Source organism: Phoca vitulina, unplaced genomic scaffold (assembly GCF_004348235.1).
Source record: "Phoca vitulina isolate PV1807 unplaced genomic scaffold, GSC_HSeal_1.0 scaffold43, whole genome shotgun sequence".
Taxonomy (NCBI): Eukaryota; Metazoa; Chordata; class Mammalia; order Carnivora; family Phocidae; genus Phoca; species Phoca vitulina.
This window is the reverse complement of record NW_022589746.1, coordinates 2,807,044-2,821,210: the sequence shown is the minus strand read 5'-3', so window position 1 is coordinate 2,821,210 and position 14,167 is coordinate 2,807,044. Positions and strand designations below refer to the sequence as shown.

Below are 14,167 nucleotides of genomic sequence, written 5' to 3'. Positions count from 1 at the left end.
TTACCTGGTCGTATTACCAGGTGACCTTGGGCAAGTCATTTAGCAAACTAAAGCCTCTAAGGAACTCCCCTCGTCTTATTTCTGAAAGATATGCATGAAAGGTCTTCTATTACTGAAGCATGCAGGTCAATTAGAAGTATTATTTGTAGCCTTCTCTCAGTTATCTGACTGCACCCACTGGTGCTGGACATAAGACTCGTTTCCAGCAGACCAGCAGTGGTATTTTCCCCTGAATGGCGAATGTGTGCTAGCCTGCCCATGGACAAAGTGAATGTGAGCTAGCATTTTTAGGAGGTTCAGTGTTAGCTGCTAATAACCATCTCCCATTGTGGGGCAAGGAGGAAGAAGAAGATTAAGCCACAGTCCCTGATGAAAACAGACATGAAAGGCAGCAGGGGCAAGAGACACTTAAATCCCAAACACAGGCTGGACTATTCAGAAGAATGCATCTTAAGTTAATGCTGTAATAAATAAAATAATTTTATTTTCATTGCACAGCTTCAGAAGATTTTACCCTGGGAATAAAATCTTTATCCTAGATACACCAGAGTCACTTATACATTCCTGTATAAATCATGAAAATCCAATAAATCTAGTCTTATATATAATGTGTCTATTTGGGGAAGCAGGAGAGGAGTAGGAAGTATAAAATAACACAGAATGGGAAGTCTCTACATTTGGCCACTGTAGGCAAACCTATTTGGTACAAAAAGTACTTTTCTCTTTTATTGGAAATTACAGGAACATATGACAAACTCAACAGAAAACAATAATCAAATGTTCATGCTTAGATGCTAAAAATACACCAGGGTGATTGTGATTTTTTTATCTCTAATTTCAGCACTAATGGTGATGATTATTAAAATATATGTATAAAGAAATCAAACCTCAGGCTTTGATAGGGAAGAGAGCAAAGATCTAACCAAATACTTATTGCTGTAAGAATAATTCCATCCTCAAAATTAATCAGACCATCCAGATGCAGCATTTAATTAGGTAAAACCTACAGCCATGTTGAATAACAAAAGGAAAGGCACAGATCAAGGGGTAGACAAGATCCCCACACACGGTTTGATTTTCCCAAAGCTGTATCACTATTGATGAGAGTCAAGAGGGTCATGCAAGAAACCTGGAAGTAGGTCAGGGTCCACATCACCTAAAAGCAGTGGTTCTCATAAATGTGGTCCCAGACCAGCAGCGTCAACATCTCCTGGGAATTTCTTAGAGCCATACATCCTCAGGCCCTATACTTATGGAATCAGAAACTCTGAGGGCCCAGCAATCTGCATCTAACAAGCCCACCAGGTGATTCTATGGCACACTGCAGTTTGAGAACCACTGCCCAAGAGCTTCAAACGGGGAGCATAAAGCAAACTTCTATTCTTTTCCTGACCCTTTAGAAACTAGTCTGAAAAATCCACAGGACACAAGCAGTTTGTGGCTGAATGGTGGGGAAAATCCACACTGCTTAGCCAGTGTTAGGAGAATTTTCTGGTAATATTTGTCACCTGGTCCTTCCATCTGGTCTAGTTATTTACTGATATAGAACCATCAGCAACTATTTCTACCTTTCCTTGTTGACTTTCAACGTCAGTTCCCAAATTACATTTTGTTTTGCCGTGTTCTATTTACTCCAAAACTTTCCATGGTGAGGGAGTGAAAGGCCAAGTTTTTCTTCTCTTTTCCTTCCTTGCAATGGAGTTAAAGAAGATTTTTATTCAGTCAAAATATCCTTCACCTTGCCCAGCATAGACCCCAGACCTTCCTGGCCAACCCTGCCTCGTCTTCTGGACAATCTGTCCAGTTGAATGACTGCAGGTCCCCCTCCACATGGGAAAACAAGAAAATGCAATTCTTTCTTTCTAAAATCAGTATGTAATTCATTTTTTTAGATCCTAAGGACACAGACATGTCTGTGGTTGGATTATTATGTGTGATTGTAAGCAATTTTATTACTGCCATTATTTAACATTTACTGGGGGTCAAAGTCATGACTTTGACCTAAATTGAGTATATACAGATTCAACGCTTTCTCTGCTCGCACTTCTGTGTATGTGTTATACTGCTTTAACTCACTTGATGACATCTTGCTATTTTATCTAATGTGTATGTATATTTCTCCATGGTTCTATTTTTTTTTTAAAGATTTTATTTATTTATTTGACAGAGACAGCGAGAGCAGGAACACAAGCAGGGGGAGTGGGAGAGGGAGAAGCAGGCTCCCTGCCAAGCAGGGAGCCCGATGTGGGACTCGATCCCAGGACCCTGGGATCATGACCTGAGCCAAAGGCAGCCGCTTAACGACTGAGCCACCCAGGCGCCCTCTATGGTTCTATTTTAAGTCCCTCGAGGGCAGCAACCACACCTCCTACTTCTCATGAAGTAGAAAAGTGCTTGCAATGAGATTCAACAAATATTCACTGTATATATTTAATCAAGTGTCCCCTCCACCCCTTGTCCCAGGAATAAGCTGCTCAAACTCTACTTTGGTGGTTTACCACTTGGAACTAAATCTTCACTGATTTGGGGGGAAAAAATAGAACACCCCTGGCCTAAGTAACCCTAAAGGAGCAACTGACAGATAAAGCTCGATCCACTCCCAAATATGCCAAGATCGGGTGTGATGTAAACACCCGATGCACCAGGGGGCCTGGTTACCATACCGGGACATGGTCACCAGCTCATAACCAGCCACATAGCTTTGCTTTCAAGCACCGAGAGCAGCAGACTATACAATAAATGACTGCCAAATGTCACTGTCAGAAAGTTTCTCCGATGTCACAAATAGGCTGAAGGCTGTCACAGAAAGAGGAAAGGAAAGGACAATTGAGTCAGTGCTACATATATGAAGAACTACCTTGGCCTTGTTCCATAAATGATAACTGAAATACTATCCGGGCAGTCAATTTATCAGGGGAAAATAAAACAATCTGCCACTGTAACCCAGAGAGGAGAAAAATAAGGATAAAAGATGAAAAAGCTCCATTCATTTCAAAGAAAAGACACAGTGACAAAGAAACTAGAGCAGGGTTGACTATTAGTTCAAGACCTCTTGTGACTCTGGCAGAAGCATGTGCAAGTCAGTTCACCATGGTCTGAATGCAGTATGCCCTCCCTCCGTTGCGAGGGCCCTGCCCCACACCCCTGTCTGATGAAATTCCACTCATCCTTCAAGATTTACCTCCAGTGTCACCTCCCCTCTGCAGTCTTGTGAAACGCTGCCCGGCAAAATGAAATCCCTCCCCCTCTCTGCTCCCACTGCCCTCCTGGTGTCGCATTGTGATTGCGGATCCCTTACCACTCAGTGATGCCAGCAAGGTAGGGACCACTGCTCAATCCCCTTTGTTTCACTCACAGGACCTGACAAAAGACCTGGCACCTCGAAAGTCAGTGCTCAAAAAATCTATTGAATTGGTGGACAGAATTATAGACAGTACTTCAATTCCCAGTGGTGGGAACTTTATTTGATGTGTGTTACAGGTATAATATTTATTGAACAACTCAGTGCAGGACACTATGTTGGTGCTTTACATACTGTGGTCTTTAATCCCTCACATCAGTCTTACAAGGAAAGTGGTGCCCAGGAAGAGGAAACCAGGACACTGAGATCCAGACCAAGCCTGACAGCGGGCCATAGTTTGCTTCCCTGCTCCACTGCATGGTCATGCGTGCCCCAGGCCACTGACACAACCTCTGAGAGCCTCAAAGTCCTCCTCCATAAAACTGGGACGATTATGTTGTAGTGCTCTGGCCCACTTTCTACAAGGGCATCAGGAAGACCAATGAAATCCTACCATTTATTGAAGAAGGGAGAATAGTGAAGAAGATGAACTAAAATGGAAAAAAACATGCATTTAACATATTTCTTTTCCAAAAGTTTCAGAAATGGCACCTCATCAGCATCTCCTGAGGGGCTAGCTCTCAGTAGAAGCTAGACCTTAGAGATGCAGGTGCCTCTGTGAAGATGCAGCTTTAAAACGGGCAGATTTTTTAGACCACATATTTAAACAGTTTATCCCTCTTGTAAAAGTCTGCTCTGGATCCCAAATTCAGGAAAAATGCATAGAATGTTAGGTCACTGCACTTGCAGTGCCATACTCATGACCATTCCTTAAATGTTTCCCTTCTAACTAGACCCCAGATCACACCACACAGGTAACTGCATGAAAAATGACAGTGGGGAGTTAGCTGTTAATAGACATTATTGGCAAAACTAAAGCACCATAGGAAGTGGGAATAGGGTGGTAGAAAAGCTGCTGTGACCCAATACCAGCCAACACCAGTGGTCACATGACATCACTTCGGCTTGCACCATGCTAGAGAAGCCCTAGAAAACAAATAATTACTAAGTTGCCAAAATGAGCCATGAACTGTTTCATGTTTTAGGCAAGGGATGTGTATTTTAGAAAAACCACACTGTGGTCCATGGACTTGGAGGCAGAGGTATATGATAAGACAAGAGTGAAGGGGTAAAGAACAGCTCTCAGGCTACTGCAACGGTCCAGGTACAGGACAATGGTGCCCGGACATTTTCCCAGTCATGTCATGAGACTGGTATAATCTTGATACCAAGAATGGAAAAAGTTAGTATGAAGATACAAAATTATAATTTCACTTATTAATACAGATGCAAAAATGCTTTAAAAATTAGTAAAACTCCAGTAATAATTTATCCTAGGAAGGAGAACAATAATTTAATTTTAAAACCCTTATTGATTAGGGTTTATAACATATATAGAAGTAAAAGAATAATAATAGCTATATGTAAGTGGTATATATAATAAATATATATATATATAATGTGGTATAATACTGTTTGAATTAAGACTGTTAAAGGTGCATTGTATAAACCCTAGAGCAACCAGCAAGGAAAATAAAACAAAGTGGGATAATAAAAATCCAAGAGAAGAGATCAAATAGAATACTAAAAATAATACTCAATTCTAAAGTAAGACAGAGAAAGGATAAAAAAGAAAAAATTACATATGGGAAAAATAGAAAACAACAGCATGGCACTAGACTTACACTCAAACATATTAATACCTACACTGAATATAAGTGAATTAAAGACTCCAGTTAAAGAAGGAAATTATCAGTCTGGATAAAAAAGCAATATCAAACTATAGTATGTTTCCAGGAAACCCACTTGAAACATAAAGACATAGATAGGTTAAAATGAATGAAAAAAAGACATATCATGCTAACACTAATCATAAGAAAGCTGAAGTAACTATATTTCTACCAGACAACAGGAAAAAAAGAGTATTGACATAAATAAAGAGGAATATTTCATAATGATAAAGTGGGTATGTAGACAATCCTAAATGTATATGCTTCTGATAGAGCATGAAAATACTTGAAGTATCAAAATACTTAAATAATGGAGCATTGAAATAAATTATTTGATAGAATTGAGAAGAGAAACATATATCTATTAAAGAAACTGAATTTGCACTTTAAACCCTACTTTCAAGAACTCCATAGTAAAGTGGCTTTACTATTAAATATTATTAAATATTTAAGGAAGAAAAAATATCAGTTTTACACAAACTTTCAGGAGAAAGGAATACTTCTCAAATAATTTTATGAGGGCAGCATAACATTGATATAAAATACAGAGCAATTTCTCTCATTAACACTTAACCAAATAGTAAGTAAATCAGATCCAGCAATTTGTAAAAAGTGTAATATTTCATGATCAACTATGGTTTATGCAGGAAAAAATGTTACTTAACATTTGAAAATCATCAGTGTAGCTAACTACATTAACGCAATAAAGGAAGAAAATAGATCAAATGGACTTCATCAAAATTAGAAACTTTAACTCTTCAAAAGACACCATTGTGAAAATGAGCAGGAGAAATCTTCTGAGGCGGTCAGCAGCGGCCTCGGCGTGCATGGGAAGATGGCCAAACAGGTGCCCACATCAGTGCTGTGGCTGCGTCTGGGTAGCATCTGCCAATCACTCATTGCAGAAGCAATTTTCAGAAAACTTGTAACTGATCAAAATGTTGTCGATAATTGAAGGGTGGACTGCCGCAACAGCCATGCATGAAATAGAAAACCCTCCTGATTATCAAAGGCACAACTGCATGAAGGAGCATGGTACTCCCATGAATCACATTGTCCAGGCAGGTTACCAAGAAGACTTTGCCACATTTGATTATACACTACGTGTGGATGAAAGCAATATGAGAGATTTGAATAGAAAAAGGAAGCAAGTTAAAAATGGCAAAGCTAAAATTGAACCACTTGGGAGCTATTATCCACGAAAGCGACATATCACTGAAGATCCCTATTATGGGAGACTCCAGCTCAAGACTATCTACCAGCAGTGTGAAAGGTGCTGTAGAGTGTTCTTGGAGAAGCTGTGCTGACACTGCATCCATTCCCTGATGCAGCCAATGGGGCTAATCCCACAGCCTCTGCATCTCAGTCCATGTGTCAAAGTGCGAGAACATTCCATAGCTCAAGCCCACAGCTGTTTCTTCAGTTGACTTGCTCTTTCTTATCTTAAAAAATAATTAAAGATGAAATTCAGTAGCTGTGTTTGGCAGAAGAATAAATAAAAATTTTTGATCGAGACAATTGGTGGGGTACATAAAGTCTTCTTAGACTAGTTGAACCTCCCACTTTGCTCTAGTTACAAAAAATGTGGAACAAACAAAATAGAACATGATGAAATGAGCATTACTTTAAGACCCAGATCAACATCTGAGCCCACTGAGGCTTATAAGTCTTCTGTTCTACCTCTTCCCTAAGGTTGTGGACAACTTGATGAGGATGAATGCCCCGTTCCCCTGCACTACCTCCTTATTCCAGGGCCTTTTACCATCCATGGGAGCTTACAACCTAGATGAAAAGTGTTCATTCATACATATTCATAGTGCACGCTTGCATATTTAAAAGACAGAAAAAAGAAAAAGATTTGTGGAATTAATCTTAGCACCTTTAATACTCCCTAGTTTTTGTTTAGTTTATTTTATAAGGAAGTGGGCTCATTTGCTCCCGTTTGAACCACTTTGCCCCTGGAAATTTAATCATATCCAGAAAAGACACTTGTATGCTGGTTTATCTCATGGTCAGTTTGCAGAACGTGTCTGCTTTTTTATGCATACATAACCCAAATGTCAAAAATAAATTAGCTTAGGAGGGAAAAATAATTAAAAAGTTAGCAAAAGTTCTTTTATGTTGGGATACTTAAATACCAATATGTTAATAAACACTCATCAGTGCTTAATTTATAGGCACATGTAGGTCATTTCTATTTACTGTGAGTTAATTAATCTAAAATTCATGTGGATACATGTCAGAAAAGATTGTTTTCAAAATAAACTGGAGAAATTATAAAAATACAAATTTTTTAAAAAAAGAAATGAACAGGAAAGTCCTGTGAGTAGGAGGGAATATAGTAGGTGTAATTATATATACCTGACAAAAGACTTGATTCCAAAATATTTAAAAGCTCCCCTACAACTTAATAGTTAAAAAAACAATTCAACAACAACAACAACAAAACGTCAGCAAAAGATCTGAACAGGAGGAACTTCACAAAGGAAAAATATATAAATGGTTAATAAACACATGAAAAAGTACTTAAGCATTAGTCACCCATACATAGCCACTAGAATGGCTAAAATAAAAAGGACAGACAACATCTAATCTTGATAATGATATAAAACAATTAGGATTCTCCAACAGTGTTGGTAGAAATATAAAGTGGTACAATTTTGGAAGTTTCTCCAAAGTTAAACGTATGCCTAAACTTTCTCCAAAGTTAAACGTATGCCTAAACTACAATCTAGTAATTACACTTTCAGATATGAACCCAAGTAAAATGAAAACACAGAAAGACTTATGACAAGAATGTTCATAGAAGCTTAAGTCATATTAGTCAAAAACTAGAAACAACCCCAATGTCTATTAACAGGAAAATGGTGCTCGCTTCGGCAGCACATATACTAAAAAATATTAACAGGAAAATGAATAAACAAATTATAGTACATTTATATAATGAAATACTACTCAGTAATAAAAAAAGAAATAAACTGCTGATACCCACAACAATATGGATGAACCTCAACAACATGCTGAATAGAAGATGACAGACAGAAAAGAATGTCTACAGTATAATTCCATTTTTCTAGAGTTTCTAGAATAGGTAATATTTACCTATACTGATAGAAATCAGACTACTTGTCTGGCCAGGGAATCAGGGGGTGGGGGTGGGAAGTTAACTGCAAAGGATACTCTGGACGGAGGAGACTCTATAGCTTTACAGGGTGTAAATTACATGGATATATACATTTCTCAAAACTCATCAAACTACACTTCATATTTGTGCATTTCACTGTGTGTAGATTATATGGTACTATAAAACAGAATTTTAATTATGACTTTAATTTACCATTTCAATGTGTTAAATGAAATATATATAAGTATATATACAGATATATGTACATATATACAATTAAAAAATGGTTTTAATCTAATAATGTATCTGTCAAAATTACAAACATCACACATAACAGTCTAACCTTAGAATTTTACCTTTTAATATCAGATAAAACCCAAGGACATCAGGTATCAGTGCATCTATGCAAAATAAGACAAGTGGGGGAAGCAATGAAAAGAGTAAGGAATAGAAAGAAGAGAACAAAACACCATTATCTACAAAGGACATGATTCCTTTACAGAAAATCAAAGAGAAGCTATAAAAAACCAAGACAATTCTAGCAAAGTTGCTGGAAACAAGATCATATAAAACACAATGTAAGGCAACAAAAACTGATTGGGAGCGGGTTTGTTTTCTGTTTTTGGTTTTGGAGGATTGGGGGTTTTTTTAGTTAGCATTTGTAATAGAAAAAAGAATCTGAGGATATCACAGGATAAATTTAACAACAACAGCAAAACTGTATAAATAATGAACACTCTACAAATGTAGTCATATGAAATGTTCATGAAGGGGAAGGTCAATAATATAAATTTGGCCTTCCTCTCAAATACTTTATCCATAAATTCAATGCAATCCAGTTAAAATCTGACAAGACGATCCTAAAGGACCATGAATAGCCATGACAACTTTGAAGACAAAGGATGGTTAGTCCTACGTGGAGAGAGAAGGAACGGGGGGAGGGGAGGAGGGGGTAAGTCCTACCACATATCAAAATGTACTATAAACCATAAAGCCAGAGCAATTAAACAGTGTGGTATTAGTGCAGAGGACAAACAGATCAATGGAATAGTATAACGACCTAAAAGAAGATGCATGCACACACGCACACACACACACACACACACTCATACACACACACAAGTGGCACACAGATCAATAGATATCATGATGCCATCGGGTATTCATATGTAAAAGACAAAATTAGGACCCTACTTGATGCCAAACACAACAATAAATCCCAGATGGAAATTTTTAAAAAATGTATTTTTAAAAAAATAAATAAAGGTATAGAGCAAAACTTTAAAACTCAGAAGAAAATATAGAAGATATTTACATGATATGGAGTAGGAAAGAATGTATTAAACAAAAAATAGAAAGAATGAACAATAAAGGAAAAGATAAAGTCCTCTAGTTTAAAATTTAAAACTCTGTATGACAAAGACACTGAGGGGGGAAAACAGACTCTCCACATTGTAGGATATGGGACATCAGTGTATTTGTAATTTTTTTTAATTTAATTAAAAATTTAAAAAAATAAAAAATAAAACCAGAGGGTGATGTGAATCAAATGTGGTAAAATTTTACCATCTGCAATAAGAGGGTGCCCATTATGCCTGTGAAATCTCTATTGATGAGACCAAGGTTCACGGTTCCCCACTCTCCCTCTGCGTCCCGGAGCTTCCGTGGGCGGCCCCAAGGCATGGCGTGCCCCCGGGGTTCTGTGAGTCACAAAGTATCTTTACAATGGCTGTTGTGTCTTGATCTGTTGCCCTGACTCTACCTCAACTTTTCTATTAATACACTATATTTTAAGACGGTGGAAGGCGGGTCTCCCCTGAGCCAGTGGACAAGGAAGCGGCAGCTGAGAGACGCCATGTGAGCATCCCCGCCCTTCAGCTTCCAGAAGGCTTCAGAGGAGCTGTCTAACAGATGGTGGGAGATGAATGCACCACACTTAATCCCTCTCTTTGTCACAGGAGGAAATGTGACATAGCTTTAGCTATTAAAAAAATTAAAAATGCTGAACATAACACCCAAAGGAAAAGAATAAAAACCACATTCAGTATGGAGACAGAATACATTCTCAGGTGGGATTCTCAGTAAATAGATGTCTGAAATCACCAGGATGTAGTGTCGTTTTTTAATCTTTTTTTTACTGGGGTAAAATGTATAACATAAAATTGACCATTTTATCCATTTTTAAGTGTACAGCTCAGTGGCATTAAGTACATTCACACTGTTGTGCAACCATCACCACCATCTGTCTCCAAACGTTTTATCTTCCCAAACCGAAACTCTGTATCCGCTAAACACGAGCTCCCTATTCCCTCTCTCTCCAGCCCCTGGGAACCACCATTCCACTCCCGTCTCCACGAACCTGACTATTCTAGTTACCTCACAAAAATGGAATTGTACAGAGTGTCATTTTTAAGGAATTCCACATACTCCGTGTTATGGGTTAAAAATAAAAAAAAGCAAAACTGATGTGCCTTCTCTCTTTGACTTTGACTTTTGCTTTATGAAGGCGGATTGATTTGTGCCTGATGAATGCTATAGACAATGCTGTGCTGTGTACGCTCAGTACCGAACTTCATAGGGACTTTCCTGAAAAAGAACTTTCCATTGCTATGTTGTAGTGGTCGCTGTGCTTCTTGCTCACACAAGATCAGAGCCATCCAAGGCACAGATATCACTCCCATGAACAGAGTTAAAATATGCATGGTTTGTATTAAAGCTCTGTGCCATAAAGAGTAACCAAGTGCCTTCACGGTACTCCTTGAGAAATCCATGAGAGGAAATCAAATTTTTAGCAAATCAAAGAGAAAAGCACTCCCTAAGCAAATTCTGGAGTCTAGGAGAAACAATTTCTCATAACAACAGTTCCAAAAACCAAAAGTACTAGAATAATAAATATGGAACAAATCACAGCTCCCTTTAGCATTAGCCAATTTCAGTCTTTTTAGCACAGCCTGGATTATGGATGACAGGTGACATATTCTTCTAAAAAGCTTTAGGGAAGGTAATTTTCAGAAGGCGCTCCCGGTAACGTCTCCTATTACACCCCCTACTTGCTTTACAGATTCACCCAAGGGCAAGAGATGGGAAGAAAGATGAAAGAAAGAGGAAAGACGGCACAGAATGGAGCAGGCACATGTACGGTGGGAGAAACTCTAGGCAGAGCACTGGAAATCCAACGGTTTAGCTGCAGCTCTATCATTTCCTTGTGCGCTCAGCCAAGCCTTTCACCTTGCAGGGTCTCCAGTCCCTCACCTGTAAAGCAGGGAAGGGTGCTCCTTAAGACTCCAGAGACAGGGTGGCCTTCCTGTCTAAAAGGAAAGCTCATCCTTCATGCACCTACATATTGCCTACTAGGATTCTTTAATAAGTAGGGACTTTCGATGTTTTACCGCACTAGTGAAGATTTGAAAATGGTACCTTACATACAAAATGTTTTGTTCTCTGGCTTGGGGTTCACATCTGTCTCTTTCTTCCCCTCCATTTGATTTGTGTCTCTGCATTTATAAATAATCCCAAGTATTGCCCAGGCTTCAGCCTCAGTCTTGGTGGCATGTAGCCCACACTCCATACAAGGACGGCCTGTCCTGCCCATGTGTCCATGCCATCCCACCTTGCACCTGAGGATGTGGAGTCTGGGAAAGGCAAAACAGCCATCACAGGCAGACCCAGAACGCAGAGCCTTTGCAGACAACTCAGCTGCTTTCCAGCAGGAGCGTGGAAGCCTCTGCTTGCTGAAGTCCACAAAATCTGCCAGCTGACAGTTGCTCTTTTTGTAGGGAGGGTAGTCAGGACACCAGAAACATGGCCCTGGGGCTCTGAGAGCCAGGGTGAAGACACTTCTCACATCAAGAAATATGGGGTTGCTCAGCCTCCCCAGAGGACCCCATGCAGGAATGCCAGGCTACAGGGCTGCGGCAAGCTGGTTTAGCTGGAATTCTGTTCTCTAAATCACAACTCATCACACAGGTTGGACCAGGCAAGAAGAAAACAATCTCTAGGCCCCTGCATGAGCCGCGCGGGTGAGGTGCACAGCAGCTCAGTAGGGTTGGGGGACTGGGGAGAACACTCCTCTCCAGGCTCCCTGGGCCAAGGCAAGGCTGCCTCTGTGTGGATTGTTACCTCCCCAGGAGAGAGAGACTTCCTGGCATCTCTCACCTCCTTCCTCCACCAGGAATCTGCCCTTCCTGCCACCTGCCTCACCTGTTCAAACACCCACAGCTTCCCCATCCATGGCCACCTCCCCTGTGCCTGGGAGCCTAGGGCTGGCATGCCAAGAATTTGCAGGTGCTCTTCTTGACTCATAAATCCACCCCTGGGCACTCTCAGACCTTGTCCATTGCCACAGTTTTTCTCCTTTTCTTTAAATGTGTTCTGTGACACTGACAATATACAAGAGACAAAGACTGTAAAATAAACACCAAGGACCAATCATCCAGTTCATAAAAGAAAATTTTACTGAACCTGTTAAAGACCCTCAGATTACATTGTGCCCACTGCCTGTCCCAGAGGTGATGATTTTTAGGTAGTTATCATCCCCATGCACCTATTTATCCTTTCCCTTGCTTTGTATGCATCCTTAAAACATAGAATGTTGCTTTGCATGTTTTTAAATAAATAGTTGGTACTGTACTGTATGCATTCTTCTGGAACTTGCTTGTCTCACTGAGATTATGTCTATGAGATTTGTCCACATTGATATGTGTAGCTATAGCCCATTCGCTTTCACCACTGTATAGTACTTTGTTATATATGTAACTCACCTACTCGTGAGTGAAATACTCCAACCGTAAAGCAAGGAGTGGTTCACCTTTACATATAAAGGGTCCTCAAATTAAAATGGAACAGATAGTAGACATCAATCCCTGATTTGTTTCCCCACTCCTTCACATTGATTTGATATCCATAATTAATTTAAATGCTAAGTAAATTCAGTTATGTCCATCTCTGGAGTGACTACCTACAAATAATCCCATGTTTTAAATAACAGAAAGAGGTATTTGTATTACAACACAGAGAAACCGGACTAATGGCCAGGTCACAGCTACCTGGTCCTGTAGATTTCATGGCATGACTCACAACATATGAGTCTGAGAGAGAAGCTTGGTGAGGAGGATTATGCATCCAGCTAAAGGATGCACCAGAACTCAGATATTCTGCAAAAGGAACTCTTTATATGAATGGAGCAAATCCATCTGTCAATGAATGCAATAACCCAGTCTGGTACCTTATGTTCATCTTTCCATCATCAAATGGGAAAGAAATAGTCAACTCTAGATATCTGCTTGGTGCCAGGGAGAACATAGGTTGGCAAGTGAAGAAAAGGAGGCACTAAGAGAAATGGGGAAAATGGCAGCCATAGGAAAAGCCAATACTTTGAGGCAACGGTTGGTCCATCTGTCTTCAAGAGTTGCTTCAAGAAGGAACCAGCTGTCTGATACTGGGGGAAAGTAGAATAAGGACTCGTATTTAAAATAAAATCATATTAGAAAGCAGACAGGTCTGTTCCATTTTGCTTGTTTCCAAATCACGACCCAAATCTTCATCCTGTTTTATTGGCTTCTGGGGCTGAGCACTGGGTATTTTAGATCATTTTGCAAAATTTAGCTAAGGGGAATAAATTGCCAAAAAACTTGAGAAATCTATATTATTTGTATTCCATAAGACACAAGTCTGGAAATATACATGCAAACTTGGACGGACTCAACTGCCATATTTAGCACCTGGAGGAAGAAAGAGAAAGAAAAGGACATTTTGGTTGCCTCCGTGTTTGTATTCTTTTCTTGAAAACTCAGACACGCCTTGCTTTCATGAAAGTTCTTTCCTTAACAACTAACCTCACCTGGAACATTAAGCTCACAGAAACTACCCAAGGATTTTGAAGGCTTACCACACAGAAATTATAAAGAGGGAGTCTTGCCAGTGTTGTTTAAGGAGTAAAATCACCGTGAGGGGATTGCTCACTGGGCTGAGGGA

At 39.5% G+C, this 14,167-nt stretch overlaps 1 protein-coding gene and 1 pseudogene across 1 annotated transcript in view; one reads left to right on the top strand and one right to left on the bottom strand.

The window, feature by feature from the left end:
- DISC1 (DISC1 scaffold protein) overlaps positions 1 to 14,167 on the bottom strand; it is a 351,558-nt gene that overhangs the window by 120,399 nt on the left and 216,992 nt on the right. The gene's annotated exons all lie outside the window — the stretch shown is intronic.
- On the top strand, positions 5,865 to 7,414 carry LOC116648439 (annotated as a pseudogene).